This window comes from Plectrocnemia conspersa, unplaced genomic scaffold, assembly GCF_051122295.1.
Source record: "Plectrocnemia conspersa isolate PC_06_02 unplaced genomic scaffold, ASM5112229v1 ptg000010l, whole genome shotgun sequence".
NCBI classification, from domain to species: domain Eukaryota; kingdom Metazoa; phylum Arthropoda; class Insecta; order Trichoptera; family Polycentropodidae; genus Plectrocnemia; species Plectrocnemia conspersa.
Window position 1 is genome coordinate 26760959 of NW_028277174.1, and position 18565 is coordinate 26779523.

Here is an 18565-nt window from a genome sequence, read left to right on the forward strand (position 1 = left end):
TCAGGTTCATACACGCTTATGTTATAAAAAACAACTGAAAGTAACAAAAGCATTGAGTTTTTAATTTCAAAATCGGAACACAGATTTTTTTTTATTATTACTGCTGCCGATAATACTACCTTAATAAATAAATTAAGACAGACTTGAAATTAAACATTATTCGCAGTAATTTAAAATAGATAAAAACAACAACGATGCAGACCACAGCTGCCCGATATTAGCACGGAAATGTGAGTTATTTATTAAATTTTAGCAATTACAAAGTGTTTTTTGTTCATTATTTTATTTGTTTGCTATTGGTTGTTATGGCCACAGCCGTTATTTTATAACGGCCATGCATTAATATTGTGGCGGCGTTCTGACAGTTCTCAGTGTTGCCACACCACCGCTCAACTTGTGAAGCGGGTGTTTTTTAAATTAATTTTTATTTGTTAAAATATACATTTTTTTTTTTACTCACCATGACAACGGTCTAACACCCCAGGTCCTCGCCAGCTCTCTAAAAAAGGTCGTTTAATTACGTAGCCCCAAGAACCACATACGCTACAATATAATATGCAATAATAAAAATAAAATTGACGTTAAATAAAAATGAACGATTGTTATCTAAAAATCAATGAGACAGTTTAAATTGGCATTAAAATTACCAATTATTAAGTTCTGGTATTGTATCAAGTAATACATTTACAATGTCTTCATATACTTGACATGCATATACTGTAAAAAAATAGGCCCACACGAAAATCTCGTTAAAAATCTGGATACGACAATTGAAGTGTGTCGCGTATGTGCAAGCAATCATCTCTGTGCTTTTCACGAAGCAAAGTTTCAGAGTTACTACTCTAATAAATTAACGCTCGAATCGTGCCCAGAAATAAATGGAAATGATAATAACATTTCCGTAGAATGCGAGCTTTTTTTATAAAATGTATTTATTATACATTTATATCAGATACGAATATGTGCATTAATACAAACAATATAAATTACATTCAAAACTTGATTATAAATGTAGGTTAATTTAGTTTGCTTTTAAAATTCGTAATATACGTATAAACAACCGCACGATAAAATTTCTCAATGTTAACCCATAGTATTCCCGTTTGATAAGATTACAAGGCGGTAACCTGGCCGTCTTTCATCTTTCCGGAAAACCACCCACTGTCCCCATTTTTGAGGAACACGAAAGGGCTGGGTCTTTTGTTTGGTTCCTGATCTGATTATACGTTCGCTTAAACTTTGTTCAGGATCCCGTAGGAAGGGCCAAAGTCACGTAAGGCTCTGGAGAATGGTGCTACGAGACGGGATAACATCCATTACGGTCTGTGTACCCACTACGTACACGACATCGTTTCAGGGACAGGCAACCATTAAAAATATATCGTGCAACGCTAAAATTACGCTTTAATGAACGTTTAAGATTTTAATCGCTTTAGAATTTATTTTATTTTGTAAAAGTATTTTTTTATTAAGCCCGGATGGTTGACGATCCCTGATTTTGCCAGACTTTTGAACCATATGGGAACAGGTCGCGTGTACTTGGATGCTAGATTACACAGGAGCATTTTATCTAACGTGAAACCGATACTGGTTTTCCATCTGACTTATGCGGAAAATCCAAATTAGTTTTCCAAATTAAAAATCCTTTGTGTGTAAGTACGTATATAAATTTAAAGAAAATATATTATATATCAGTAGTAATACAATTAGTAGCAAGTAAAAGTATATAATAAATATAAATGTGAATCTATAATATAAGACGTGCCTTTCTTACGAATTAGGAACTTATCATCTGGCCAATTCGGTTTCTTTCATAAATTATATTATATAATATATGATATAATATAATCAATAAATAATAAGAAAATACTTACTCGCTTTCCGTTGATGTTGGCTTAATTGTGAGCAAAATATTTTTGATAAATATTTGTATGTAGGCGTTAAAAAAGTTTTTTTTTTGTTTTATTATTTTATTACGTAAATTTCTGCAAAAAACGCGATTTCAATTATATATATATATATAAACAAAATAATAATTTTAAAATTATATTAAAAATATAAGAATAAATATTTTATTTTTTATGGAGAAAATAAGTTTTTAGAAAAAGCAATTCACTTAGAAACGAGTCAGTTTATTTTTGGCTCGTAGTAAATATTTTTTGCCGTTAAGAATACTTACTTACTTTCCGTTGATGTTGGTATAATAGTGAGCAAAAATTTATATAAAATATTTAGATTTAAAGTCCGTTTTCCGGTTAGTTACAATCTTAAATTCATTTTATTGACTACATTCATTACTTTTTACCGGAGAAATATTCTGGTAGTGTTTTAATTACTGTTTCGATCGTCAACGTCTTTTTAATGAAATCATCGTCAGTATTCTTTTCATTAATTATTTCAGTATTTGATTCAGAACTATCTAAATCAGGGCTCGCTAACCTATAACCCGCGGGTCACCAAGTGACATGTTTAATTCTTTTAAGTGACCCAATTGATTTCTGAAAATAGTTTTTTGTTTCTTTTTAATATATGTACATGTGCCAAATTACGTGTTACGATGTTACGACCAGACCACATATATGGTTGTTAGGACCAAAAATATTCACTGACCCGAATAGTCTTGTTAATAGTCACATTTTAAAGCCAAAAAAGGTTACCGAAGCCTGATCTAAACTATAAAAAAAACTTCTCCATTATTAAAATATATTACATCGAAAATAATTTAGTGAGCTACATATTTCTTATTTTATTTAAGTACTGTTTATTAATGCTCAATTTAAAAAAAACTTTCATTAAACTCCTAGAACTTATTAACCAAAAGTAGAAGATGCTGAAGTTCTGGTTTTAACATTCTATAGAATGATGATTTCAATTTACCATACGGCAATATGCCCGCTAACGTATCTAACAAGATATGTATTGGACAATAACAAAACGTCTCGTTCCGCCCCAAATCATTGATATTGCTCAAATGATCAAAGTCGGTAAGGGACACTAGCTATCTCAAAAGGTTTATAAGTGCGAAACAGTGTAGTCCGTATGGTCTTGACTGGTAGCCCAGAGACCATGGGTTCGAGCCACGGTAGCAGACTATTTATGAAAACGGGCAATTACTTAAAACTGGCTCCAGCTGCAAAGTTACATATATTGATTTTAAATTATTATACATATGATAATTTATAATTAATTATATATATGTCGCCGATTGCCAGACTGACATTTTTAATGATTTTAATACTTACTTGTAAGTATTAATTATGTTTGATTCATTTTATCATTTTTACTAGTTTATTTACTTCGTTGTAACGCATTAATATTACGCTTAACCCAATCTTCGATACTATTTGGACGCTTTAGTTCAGCCTTGAACTTGCTACCAATGAAGCTCACTCCAAATTGACTTTTAGAGCTACAGAACGAACGATCCGTCATGTATTTATTCTTATCTTAATTTATTGCACTAATTTTTAAGAACGGTATATCAACTGTTATAATTTTTGTATTTTATTAATAATCAATAACTTCGTGAAGCGAAATAGAAACCTTGTAGTATGTAATAAAATAATATTTTTTTATTAAACAATAAAAATCCATAAAATGACGTTTATATCATCATAAAGTATTATTACTAACATATTATTAATACAAATCAATAAAATTCCGGCCTTTAGCTATAATCTAATGAAACGTATACACAGATAACTAAACTATAACATTGGAACTAATAAACATTACACGAGCCAATTAACTGGGTAAACAAGTAATTATCACTGGTATGACAAAGTTAGGAGTTAATTGATAACCTTATAATATTAGATAACCAGATAAACGCTATGTAAACTTTTGTGCTTGCCAATAAACTTTCACAAACGGTTCTGCAAATAAACGTATTCATTTGGAACGAATAGATATACAAATTTGTGTAAGAGTATAATTATTTTTATTAAAAGTTTTTCCTTAAAATAATAAAAAAGGAAAAGGACAGACAATAATACCGAGAAAATTAAATTAAGGACACTCGTCCGCCCAAACCCGACTCTTTCCCTACTTGGGAATGTAAAATTTTCCTTCTAGTAAATCTCACGGTTACCTGTAAATGGAGAGAAGTGGAAAAAGGCACCTGTCCTTTGGGACGAAACCTCTCCGAAAGAGAGACCCGCACCTTTATCATATTATCTATTTTTCCGGTTGTAAGACACGTCTAGTGTATAAACATCAATCACGAAATACGAAGATGGAAACGAGAGAAAAAAATCAAATCTGAATATATTTTCTGGAATGAATTTCATAATAAAATATTTATTGGTCAGTGTACGCGAAAATAGAGTTGTCCTATTGAATGAATTATATAATTTAATAATCAAGTAAAGAAACTATTATTTTTTAAATAAATATTAAGACTACAAATTTATTTCAGTAATAAATATTTACAAAAATAAGTGTTGTACAAATATTAAAGTTATCATTTTTATCACAAGCGATAAACTAAATTTACTTGTTATTTATTTACACGACGATTTATATATAGAAACAACTTCATATGATTATTATTCTTAGACGATTATTTCTTAATAGAACACTTAAAAAAAGACAATGACTAAAATAAATAGTATTCTCAAGTGTAATAATACTAATTACATAATAATTATTTATTTATATAATATTATGCTATATAGCAGAGCTACCAGTCGATCTTTGCTCCATTCTTAAAATGTACTTATTTTGACAAATGTAACACGAAAACATCTGAAACATAAGCAAAGTATTCGATGTGCTGATGTATCCCTGATATAAAGGGGATACGGATATGCTATTGCGCATACTCCGCATCGGATCTGTGAATACTGCGTCATTTAGTTGCAGAATCATCTACTGTGTAGCGCTGTGTCTTGTTTGTTGGCTAGACGGTATTTGTTCGCTGGTCACTTATAGAGCAGACACGACGTTGTTTTAGTGTGGGTAAAAATGCAATACTAGAGTTGACGTGATCGTACATTAGATCACTTTATCCAAGACGTTTAAATATTTTTCTTAAGCTATTTGTCATATTCTTTTTATTAACCTTTTCAGCGTAAGCAACGTCCAGGCACAGATAGCTTACGATTTTTACCGATTGTTTTTTTAATGTAAAAAAAATACTTCATATGTAAATTGACATGTTTATTCTTTTTTATGAAGTAAAAACTAAATTTTTAATTCATTAAAAAAAGTTAATTATATAATTATACGGCCGCGATGAAAGGGTTAAAATCCCTCTTTAATTATTAATATATTCAATGCTTAATAAGTGATTTTTACGCTAAGTAATGAGTTTAACAAAAAACATGAAGGCATATCATTACCGCAAAGAAATATGAATATTTTTTTATTATGACTAAGGATACATGCTGTTGCAATATGTAAATCATATTGCAACAGCATGCAATTGTTAATATGTAAATCAACTGTGGCGATTGCGAAAAAAGGAAATTTCGAACGATATTTTTAGACAATGCACTCGAAATATGAAACAGAATATCTAAGAAATTTCGTAATAAAGATTTAAAAGTTAATTTATCGTTGTAGCAAAACATGCTTGTAAAAGCTATTAACCCTTTGAGTAGTAATGAGTTAATTTATAAACATTTGTTAATTTGTTAGTATACACCTGGGAGCTGGTTAATTTTACGTATACATATTTCCATAATTATTTATTTATTATTATTTAATATTGTATTTCTAGTCAATAATAATAATAAAAAATCGGTGATTCTATTAGTTTTATTGCTTTGATTTATCTTACTACTTTTTTGTATTAGTATGTTTTATTAATTTATTTTAAAACTTTTCTATTATTAAATTTTGTTAATTTATTTTACATATTTATTATACATTATTCGGCTTTTGTGGATTTTTTATATCAATTTATTGGTATTATTTTGTATAGAAATCATTTACAATAATTAATGCTTTTTATTTATTATTTCTGCAATTATATATGTAAATATATAACTATCTGGGGTACCTCAAAACAATGAAAGAACGACCGCCGTACATGTACGGCGATACTCCTTAAAGGAGTAATAAACCACTAACCAGTAACCATTGCATCTTTGAGTGTCTTAGATACTAATAAAAAATAAAAAAAAGCCTTTGTTAATGGAAATTTAATTAAAGAATCGTTTTTGGGGGTTACAGATTTTAAAAATAAAATATATTGTTGATCAAATTAAAGATTTCAACTTTTGAGAAACACAGTCAAAAGACGAATTAAAAATATACATAAATGTCTACCAAAAGAGGACATAAATATATGCGTAGCTTCTTCCTTACAATTTGATGAATACTGCACAATTAATTATATTTAAAGTTCTTCAAGTAAAAAAACTCATAACGAAGAAAGAATATATATACAGCTTTTAATAACTTTATAATATAAATAACATTTTCTATTTATAGATTGTTTTCGAATACGACAGACTGTATTATATGTATGACCGGTCACAATAATGATTTTATTTATTTATGCCAGCAGGATGATAATTATCCAAACTTTTTATTATTCTACCGTAGAATTCACCAACAATTTTTATGTTCAAAGAGACTTAATGCAAGTAATGTTATGAAAACTTTGTCTTTAAAATAATAAATTCTATACGAGGCAGTGTCCTTCAAAGAAGCGTACTTAGAAAATAAGGATAATGGTAGTAAATTTTGCTGCAAACTAATGTTTGTTGACTTCCAGTATTTATGAAGTTTTTAGAGTTATTAGAAGTCATGAAAAGTTTCTTCTCTAATAGAGGTGATTTTTACCCATACTAATATAAATAAAGAGTGGTTGTTTAATTTATCATTCTTAGACTTTAACTCAAAGCTCAGAGAACGAAATCTTAAATTATATGGCAAAGATAAATATTTATTAGATCGGCTTTTCTACAACTTATAATATTTTTTTAAGAAAATTAAAAAAATAGAGTATTTAAGAAATAATATTTTTTACTCCTTGCATTTTAGTAGATCGCGATGATTTTTTGATAAAGGGTTGGGCAGCCCTGATATATATCTTCTGAAAAACATATCTTTTGTATATATCACTCATGATTCATCCAAAGTATAATCAGTTTTTAATGTACTTCTATCCCTAAACATACTTATTTTATTAGCAGTTCTTAACGCGCTGTTTTTATTTCCGTTAAACCTAACTGACATACTGAAGTGTGAAAATAGACCCTAAGGTATATGAAAATGGTGCACTTTAAGGTTTATTTTGGCATGGCTGTATTTTACATGTCAATGCGACGCTTTTGTCGGAGAGCGGCGCTATTCGGTCAGTCGCGATTTGACCGTCGCGCGAGTAGTGTCACCGTTGCCATGTCAACGAGACGGTCACTTTTGCGTGAAACATGTCACTGAACGTCGTAGTTTATTAACACTTTTAAACCGTAAGTCTATATTGATTTTGTTGCATTTAATAAGTCACGATTTTGCCATTTTGGCTGAAAACACATATAAAGATATGTTTATAAAATAATTTTATACTACTATTTTCTTTTGTTAAATAAAAATACAATTTCAATAAAAAAAATCAAATTTAAATAAAACAATATAAATAGCAATATATCTGAAAATGTATTTCTTAACAATTATTACGATATAGTACATAAGCGAGAGTTGTGTCATGTCATCGACACTTTCTGTTACATCAATGGAAAGGGTTTATAACATTATTAATTAATGATTTACCGAATATATTTTTTAAGACGTCTTATTGTGTGGTACATTTAAAATTTTTACGATATATTTATTTTAGAATGATTTTTTAATGTTATTTTTAAACAATAAATGGCTTATATTTTAACTTTTATGTTTGATTTAATAAATATAAATGTATGTATCATACATACATTTTAGGTGCATTTAGGTGTGTTTTTATGATTTATATGACAAATATAATAACGTCATAATTTCATGACGTTATGTCGTTAAATATGAAACTCGAGCCATTGCGGTTTATAAGTTGTATATTATACATTTATAATGTTCATTTAGAAATATTTTTTATTATGTTATGTGAAAGTATTTATTCTATCGTGTATGTAGTTTTTATACATTTTAACGATAATTCAATAAAAATAGCCGACACAAGTGGTAAAAGTCAATATGGTACCTGAAAGATATGTTAAAGAAAATCTTAGTTTTCCTATATTTTTCTAATCTCACGAATGAATTAAAATCAATTTTGGTCGTACATAAAAATGAGATATTTCAGCTCATATATGTATAAGAAAAAAAAATCTATTTATAAATGCAATTTAACATTGAAGAATTTGCGAGAGTAGCAAACATAAGCTGTTGCTTAAATCTTAAAATAAACTATCATGCAAGATCTCAAGTTTGTTTGGATTTCACTGCAGGATTTCAATGTAGCGATCAATCAAAGCATTATCTAAATAAAATAGCTACATTTAGAAAGAAAAGCGTAATGATATCTGCATATGTTTCGATTTTTCACTATACACAGACGTTTTCGTTTATGTGTTTGCGTGGGACTTTGACTTAACTTTTAAACCGATGACCTTTCTTTTTAAAAGCGTGTTACATTTCCAACATTGATTTTATCGTGTTTCATGTAATATAAATCATTTTTCATATAGCTTTTCAGGCTAATTTACTTTAAAATTAACAAGGATATAATTTGACCCAATTACTATTGTCCCTACAATTATGAGGTATAACTTGAAATTTAAAATTATAGTTATAACCTTATCACTATATAAATAAAATGCGTGATAAACATTTAGAAATTAATTTGAAGGTCGGTTGAATAAAGTAAAAGTAACCTAATGAAATGCATCAACAGGAAAACACCATACGTATCCATCACAGTAAGCACATATATAATATGGCATTGAAAAATATTAAAATTAACTTCCTAATTTTGATAGCAACAAATTTTCTTAGTTAAATTAAATTTATATATTATAATTAAACATACTCCAATTAATGAGTTTTGAACTCTTCCTTACTGCAACCTAACACAGTCGTAGATTAACTTTGTAGATGCTACTTAATTACTAAAGTTTGCCTTCTGTGAATGTTCTATTCAAGGTTACAGATTCATTGGTAGTTAAAACTAGGATTCTATTGTCAAGTAGCGCGGTGGAACGGCGTTCCGGCACCTTTTTTTACAGTGTTTTTACTGTTTCAAAAGCAATTATTGTTACTGAATACACATGCGTAACGATTGACAATCTACGGAATATTTTATTTCATTATTTTTAAATGAATAGTTTAACACCAAGTTACAAATTAAAGGAAAATTCCGGTTACTTCTCAACTAAAAAAGTCTAAAACAATAACAGAAACGACGCCAGAAAATATAGAAATATTGGTGCAAGTTGATGATTATGAATCATCTCAAAGCTGGTCATTAGAACAAAAAATCGATTTTTGATCAAAAAATGAATGGTTGAACATATACAAAATGAACTTTTGGAACTGAAATTATGATAAGAATGAAAATTTCCAAAAATTAGACCAACAATGAAATCACATATTCTAGGAAAGATAAGAAGCTACAATTTAGCTCACTTTGAAAAAAAATCGATCACAGAGAATCTGCTTCACACAAAGCAGCGTAAAAAAATATTTCTGAAACCGAAAAAAGAAAGATTACAAACATTTTTTTCAAATCTCGCGAAAAAGTATTAACAGCAAAAAAAACTGAAAGTGCATATAAAGTAGCAAAAAAAAATTAAGCATTCTATTCTTAAAAGTGAAATTTATATGCAAGAACTGAATGCAATTGAAATAGCTAGTAGTCTTCATTCAACAAACGCATGGATTTATATTGTGAATCATATAAGGACGGAATAGCGTAGTCCGTAACGTCTCAGACTAGTAACTCTGAGGTTGTGGGTTCGAGCCTCGGGCAGCGGCACACAATTTTTATTTATATAAAAATGCGCTATTATTAAAAATATATATATGTCACTGATTTCCAGACAATGTGGTGATTAATACTTACTTATAGGTATTCATTATATCAATTGGTACAGATTTCTCCGTTGTAACGTTGGGCTTACGCCTGTCAGGTTACAACGGAAGATTTAATAAAACATAAAAATAAAAGTTATGAAATGAGAAAAGATGTATTTAAAGAAATTGTTTAATCGAAAAATATTTTAATTTCATTGATAATTGATATATCAACCACCATAAGCAAAAAACACTCTCATTTTGTATGTCCGATGCTGTGTCGAATGTATTGGAATGAATTCACCGGTTAATTTATTTTTAGACCTAATCGAATTTAAAAACGTAACAGATAAAATAATATTTGAATCTTTACCAATGTATTGATTTTTATGGGATGACAAAAGAATATTAAAAAAAATATTTAGTTTCGGTAGTATGCCACGGCGCTGCTGTGATGTTAGGATGTAAAACTGGAGTGAAAAAAATCCTGGCAGAGAAATTTCCTTCCATTATAGTTTGGTATTGTGCTAATCACAGATTAGGATTATCAGTGACGTTATAATTTTTTTTTTCAGGAATCAATAGATTCACATCATTTATTGATAAGCTCTATGTTATATACAATACATCGCCGAAAAATAATAGAGTTGAATTTATGTGCAGAAAGAATCACTAGGCGTTGAGGTGATGAAAATTGGGAGAGTTTAAACTTAACGCCAGCGACTCACAGGTGCGTCATTTGTTGATTATTTATTTAAAACAGGTTAACAAATTATTTACGAATTATATATTTTTATTTATTAAATATTATTGTACTAGCTTCATTTGTCAGTACATAAAATATTTTATATTTATTTTTTCAAAAAGAGTGGTGACGCGCTAAAAACATTTTTCATTTATTTTCTCCTGAGAGTTGAATTAGCTTAGTTTGTATTTTGGACTCGAGCTAATTATAGTTCTAAAATTATAATTAGTTTTAAAACATTCATTAGGTCATAATAAGATTATCTAGCGTTCATAATAAGAATTTATATAACAATAATACTGTAGATGAGAATCAATTGAAGCATATTTAAACCGAATTTTGACCAAAAAAAGAGCGCAAAAAACAATTATCCTTTCTCAGAAATCAAAAATCTACTTCAAAAGCAATAAAATCGTGTCGTTGCCGTCGCAGTGGGATCGCTCGGTAGCCGTAGGTTCACACTACAACGACACTTACACGATTTTATTGCTTTCGACGTGAATTTTTGACTTCTGAGAAGTGATAATTATTTTTGCACACATTTATTTGTATTTTTTTCTATCTAACTTTGGTTTCATGACAAAATTGAATCTTGATCTTAAAAATTGAACTCGCCGTCACGATTTTATTGCTTTTGACGTGAATTTTTGACTTTTGAGAAGTGATAATTGTTTGCTAAAATTCGGTTTGATTATATTTTGATCAACACTCTCATAATACAAGACGTAGTAATATCGATAATGATAGTTATCATATTTTAAAAACATAGTGTAATATCAAAGTGCAGAAATAATGGAGAAATATGTGAGATGCGACGTCTGTCTGTATTTCTTCTTCCGCTTATTTCCCCCTGAGTTGTGTAAGTTTGTATTTTAGACTTGACCTAATGAAAGTTTAAAAATTATATTTAGTTTTAGAACTCTCGTTAGGTTAAGTTTCAATTGGCTAATTCGTGTAGGTTAGGTTTGGGTTTAAACAGCAAATTTACGTTTCGCAACTGGCAAATTAAATTTTAGAGGCGTTTTAGATCAGCATATAATTTCACTAGCGCCTATCAGTTAAATTATATTTTTGCTAGTAGAAATTTTATATATATCTACTGGTGAAAATGCATTTGGAACTCACTAGTGAAAATATAACTTTATTGAAATATACAACCATTTATACATAGCATGAAATAAATAATGATCTATGTATGTATGGAAATGTTTAAATCATATATTTTTTAATTGCATCTGCTAGATAAATTATATCTTTAATGGTAAAAATATGTATCTACTGGTGAAAATGTGCTTCGATATAATTTCATTGAATTGACATATTTTTAAAAATATTTTCTGGATAGATTCGATATTATTTTTTTTAAAGGGATAACCCTAGACTTTTAGATTTGGAATCAGGGACATAATTTCTGTTTTAGAAGGGAGCCAATCCAATGGTTATTTAGTGATCGATTTTTTTATATTTTAATTTCATTAAAATTCATTAAATGACATGAATTTTTCTGGCCAAATTCAAGTGAGGCAATCCTCATTTGTCCCCCTCAAATAACGTCCTTGATTTAGAACCCTATTATAAATGTGTTGCAGCTGCTGTACATTTCACAGCATGATTTTTTTTCAAAAAATGATCCTCCTATTGATTTGAAAGCATTTTATTCCACATTAAAAGAGTCTTAAGTTTGCACCTTAGGCTCGCTAAAAATATTGGCCTGAAGATATTTATGTTCAGTTGACATTTGGAGAGATGGAATTTAGGAACATGTCAATCAGATTACCATAAACTAAAGAGAAATGATTCGCGGATTTCACGAATACATTTTCGAAAAGACACCCTTAAAAAATATTGCGTTTAATATAAGCTCTGAATTTTTTCAATTGAAAATGAACGCGGGTTTTCGCAAATGTATCTAATTATTATTCCAATAAGGGCTTCGTTCAAGACCAATATAGTTTCGGCACTTATGTTCATCAAACTCGTCGGACCACCTTTGCCACTTTTCAATCCTTAATATGTTGATCTGTGGTTTCTCAGATCTGTGGTTTCTCAGATACACCAACACTAAAAAAAAAGAATTGAGAATTTGTCAGACGAGAATTGGACAAAATTTGGAAATCACTATAAACTTTTAATAAAATATATTATGTTTTACAATTTTATTTTAGATTTAGTCTTCAGTTGTATGTTTGTATTTGATTTGTATGTCTAAAGTAAAGAAAAAAATATGATAAATTTTGTATGCGTTTCTTGTCATAGGAAAAGCTGCTTTAGACTTAATTTAAATGATATTTGAATATAATTTTCTTTAGTAAAATGCTTGATAAGAAGTGAGTTCCGGCATCATTTTATGAATAATTTTAAAATCACTTGATTCTTAAATAGTTCATTCATAAATTTATTACTATAATAACACAGCCACGTAGAGGGCTAGCAATAAGTTTTAATTGAATCGCATACACGTATTATAACTCAATAAATCATCTGTGTTTATTCGGAGAAGTTTGTATATTAACTCCGACGCCACAAGAATTAATTTTGGAAATTATATAGGGAACGATACGCCACTACGTTGTTTATTACACGTTGTATATATTGCGAATCGGTCCAAAGCAGCGCGGTTCTAATATGCGTTATTGCATTCCGTTCCTCGGTTAAAGTTAACCGTAATCGGGTTAACTATTCGCCAAGATGTATGTGTGTGCTTCCATTGAAGGGCTTCCCTGGATTCGTGACTCATACTGAGGCCAACAACCCGACCCAATCAAACTTTTATACCACACACTCCCAGATGAAAATGTAGTAATCGAGCTTAATTTGATCAAAGTTTTTCTTTCCTTATTGGGGATTGTGCCGCTTCCCGTTAAACGGTTGAACTTTTAATTTAGTTTGTTTTCGCATGTGTGCACCTTTACATATGTGGGTATAATTCGAGTGGGTTTGTACGCAGTGCGATTCGCTAATGTGTATCGATTTGTTATGGAGAAAAAAAGTGTGTTAAGGAAAGTAGGATGTGAAATGCACATTGGAAGGAGAACGCCTGCGAATGAAAGGGCAGAATTGGTTTCTTTTTATTAGCTATATATATGTCGATCGATCCGTTTCTATTTTTGTAATGTATTATATTTATACCTTTCTCATATTATACAATCCAAATCAATGTTTAGTATAAGTACATAGTTAACATTACATATTGTTATATTGTTCATTTATAAAAAGCTCTCTATAATATTTTTATTATTATTATATATTTTTGTAGTAAATACAATCATCATCCTAAAGGCATAATAAAATATGATTAATATACATATATTTATTTATAAAGACTGATTTCTGATTTCTTATTTTTATGATTATACAGACATTTTAAAATCCTTTCCATAATGAAAATATATACCTGCTATTGTAGCATTATTTTGAGCGATTTAATAATTGGATTTTTTTACTATGTAACATTTTGGATAAAATCGCTTTTTCCATTATGATTTTTTATTAATATAATAAAAATATATTATATTCTAATAAAATTTTTTTTAAAGTAAAAGTGTAATTTATGGGAAAGTTAAATTTTACATATAAATCGAGTAATATTATATTGCGACAAAAAAGTTACAAATTGTTGTGTAGAGAAATTAACTAAAGCAAAACATAACAATTTAATTAATATTTTTTTATTAACGTCTCAAAAGTTCTATAAATATTTTTGGGTTTTGATGCAGAGTTGTAACTAAAGATTACAACTATTCGAATATCGAATAGTAAAACTTAAAATTTACTAAATATTATATATTTAAAATAAATCATATTATGCTTTACTATACATTAATTTAAATTTAAAAATAGATACTTTAAAGTGGTTCTTAACTTTGTTTTGATTGTTCCTGCTGAATCACCCGCTTGGTATCGGTTAATGTAAGCTTATTATATTAAACGTTTCTGATATGTTTGAAAAATATCTAAATATCTAAAATATTTTTTTTATGATTATTTGGTCATCACAAGAGATAAAATCGTGTTTCGAATTTAAATTTGCAATTAAGAACTCGTAAAAACAAAAGGCGTCTCTTCCATACCAGAAATATATCCATAATAAGTATTAATTAATTCATACTAATAAATAAACTGCTTTTTAATTTAACTTAAAAAATATTTCATTACAAATTAATTTAAGAATACTTGCTCGCTTTCCGTTGATGTTGGTTTAATTGTGAGCAAAGTTTTGAGATAGCCAAAATTTTATATTTCATTTTTTGTTGGTTAGTTTGTTGCAAAATTTTAAATTCATTTCGTCGACTACATTTTTTTCACCTGAGAAATATTATGGTGGTTTATTAGTTGTTTATTTAATTATTCTTCGATTGTCAACGTCATATGAATGAAATTGATTCCTCACTATTTAAATTGAAAAAAGTCGGTTTAATATATCTTCTCTATTATTCTAATATATTTTTTGTTTACAACTTCGAAAATGGTTTTTATTTGCAACGTAGTCGTATTTATATTAAAAATGTATTAAAACAATGTGTTGCCTATATATTATTTTTAATTTTTTTAATTTCAGGGCTGAAAACATTTCTAATGATATTAATTTTCTGGGTTGAAATTTGAAGAATAAATTCCTGTGCTATCTCGATACAAAATCTCTATACCCTATTTGCGATAACAAAGTCAGTTCGAGAGCTATTCATTTCATCATTATTCATAATTGAGAAAGAGATGGCACGTTTGGGTTCACGCTCCTACGCGATTAGCTCTAAAGTACACGATACGGATATACGTTCGATATACTTATCATTACTCCGGTTTATGTTTTGAACACATTTATAAACATTAAAATCATTACTATATTTTTTATATTCATCAACCAGTCGGAGTAATAGTTTTAGAGCTAATAGTTAAAAGCGTAAACCCAAACTTGCCATCTCTCTCAATTATGAATAATGATGAAATGGAAAGCTCTTGAACTGACTATGTTAACGCAAATAGGGTATAGTCAGGATCACACATAAAGTTGCTCAAATGGTGTCGTTAAACCGTTTCGGTAATTTTTTTGGACATAAATTATTCTAGACATTGATTTTTGCTGACACTGTTTATTTTGGACCAAAAAATATTTTTAATATTATATTTAAAACTGCTTGTTGAATTTCCAACTTCTGAGTTTAATGTAACAATCAAATTGAATTGAATCCGATGAAATAATTTTTATACGCAAAAAACCGTCTCATGTCCTTCAATGGGTCAGACAATAAAAAAAGTCTCGTTCCGTCCCGAATCATTGCCAATAATCAGATGATCGAGGATGGGAAGGGACGTTGGACTTTACCCAATTCACAAGTGCTTATAAAGCAAAACAATTTCCAGGAATTCCCGGGTTGACTCGACACATAATCCCCAATGCCCTAATTAAACATCCTTTTTTTGCAAGTCGCAAATACTGATAGCAATTACGCTTTTAACGCTCCTTAATGCCTTTTTTTTATTACACGACGATTTAAAAAAAATCGTCCTTCGTGTGTAATAATTATATCTCATTTTGTTTATTTTTCTAAGCTATATTTATTTTTATTAAATCTTCAGTTGTAACCTAACAAGCGTAAACCCAATGCGTTACAAAGGGAATATCTGTATCAACTGAGTAAATCAATTAGACATAATGAATACATACTTCCATGTCAATATCATCAGACCGAAAGTCTGGGAATCGGTGACATCTATATTATTAATTATAAATAATTACGTGCTATACAATTTATAATCAAAATATGTCACTGCAGCAATAATAGCATATTTTTATAAATAAAAATTCGAGTGCCGCTGTCGGGGTTCGAACCCGCAACCCCAGACTTACTAGTCTGAGACGTTACGGATTACGGTATTTAGGTATTAATTTATTTATTGCGGACTACGGTATTAAAGTGAAAAAATGTTTTATTTTTGGCTTTATAGTTACACTGTTTTCTACGAGGAATAATATGCTATGCGGCACACAAAAAAAAATAATGGGAAATCTATGTATAGTATCCATTTCATTTTCATATATTTTGATAGTTGCGGGAGTAAGATATAAAATAAATATTTAGTAAGGTAATGGACATATCATGTTATTTTTTATCAAAATGTGCACAATAACCGTCCTTTCACTATACATACAAAACCTTAACTGTAGTAATGTTCATTTGTGCAAAGACATTTGTCTCGAGTGGAACGTAATCGTGCGATTTAATTGCGAGATGAAAAGACCCTTGGCAAATTTGAAGAGATGACGCTGTGTTAGCTCATTGAACGCGCAATTTTAATTTAAGTTATTACAATAGTGAGATTGTTAAGCTCTCATTTTTAGATCTTTTATCTATATTAATTAAGGTTTTTCATCGAAATTCGATAAAGCGCCCCTTTCAACTCATACAGATGATTTATTACCCATCGGGGGTTGATTCGCGATGTATTTATAGATTTTTATTTTGCTAAAGGTACAAATGGTACGGTGGCACCAAATTTTTTATTGGTATAAATTGATAAATAAATTTATCTTGCAAGATAATGTATATATATATATTTTCTGTATGAACTTCCTTAATAATAATTTATATTCCAAGTTAGATATTTTTCAGCTTTTGTAAACATTATATTCTATACACAGAGATCCAATTTTCGTTTTATTGAAAATAATGCGTCGTGAGAAAGTCACACGTTATTCTCATTTCTTTTCCTTTCTTTTTGATCCTCGAGTTTTTTCTTACAAACATTATTACTGCGATTTAAAAGATTTGTTGAATTCGATAATACTTTTTTGTTCAAATCCGTGAATATATTTATTTAACTTGATTTGCTTTTTAACTTAATGCTCAATGAGCTGCAGTTTTATGGTTATGCCATAGTTATAATCAAAACCCATTAAGCATTAACGATATTGTTTTTTTTCGTGTTGATCAACCGTAGAGCGTTGATGAAGCGATTTACAATATTAAATGGACCGTATAATAATGCGATGATCAATTTTTATAACCAAAGATATTTTTCGATATGGTTTTTCATTAATATTATAAAAGAGAGTTTTATTCTGAAAATAAATTTTGCACTATCATGTATTTTATTGTGGTACTATTTTTTTGGTATTTTATTCGATGAAGCGGCACAATAAAAAAATATACTTCCGTTTTACAATTTTAATTTTTAATGCCAGATTGAAAATTGGCATCGGACCATAAAAATCGTTCAGTTAATATTTTAAAACGCAATCAAGGTCGTATTTTATAATGGTTATATCAAGTTATGTACTTTCATTATATTATAATATAACTGAGCGAGTTTATCGTTATGCGAAAACGTTAAAGCAGAACAACGCAAAATACGCGTAGAATTAATTTTTAATCAAGCGTTTCAGGTAAAAATACTGTGTTTACTATATACGTATAGTGTATTATAATTAACCTTGATCAAACAGTCGAGATTAATTTTTAGCCAGTGTTCGCTTTCTAGAGGGAATTGCTTAAAATTCGTCGGCCATAACAGAGTCGAAGGGTCTCGGTGACCTGTTTCTTGGGCAGAATTGGACCAAAGGGCAAATTACTTAAAAGCGTAATACTTAACGACGAAAAGGCTGCGAAATAATTACGGGCAGAGAACGTGACTCAAATTTATATCGTCATACTTGCTCCTTGTCTTGTGATTTGAACGAAATCTTGGCATCTGTAGAGCTGCGCTTGTTAGTTGGAGCGTGAAATCGCATTAATGCACTCCCATTCAGTTACGAAAAAATTGCAAGACAATGAAGACGAGTCGACTCAAGTTTTCCTGTCGTAAATTAAAGCTGAACCAGGGTTATTCAATTTTTAACTATTAAAGATAAGACTTTGTTGTTAT

General features: G+C 29.1%; 1 protein-coding gene across 1 annotated transcript in view; it reads left to right on the plus strand.

The window, feature by feature from the left end:
• The first annotated feature begins 7309 nt into the window (after nucleotides 1-7309).
• LOC148231209 (uncharacterized) overlaps nucleotides 7310-18565 on the plus strand; it is a 65713-nt gene continuing 54457 nt past the window's right edge. Inside the window, exon 1 of the mRNA XM_088195905.1 lies at nucleotides 7310-7421. The gene's annotated coding sequence lies outside the window, so the exon portion shown is untranslated. The remainder of the gene's footprint in view (nucleotides 7422-18565) is intronic.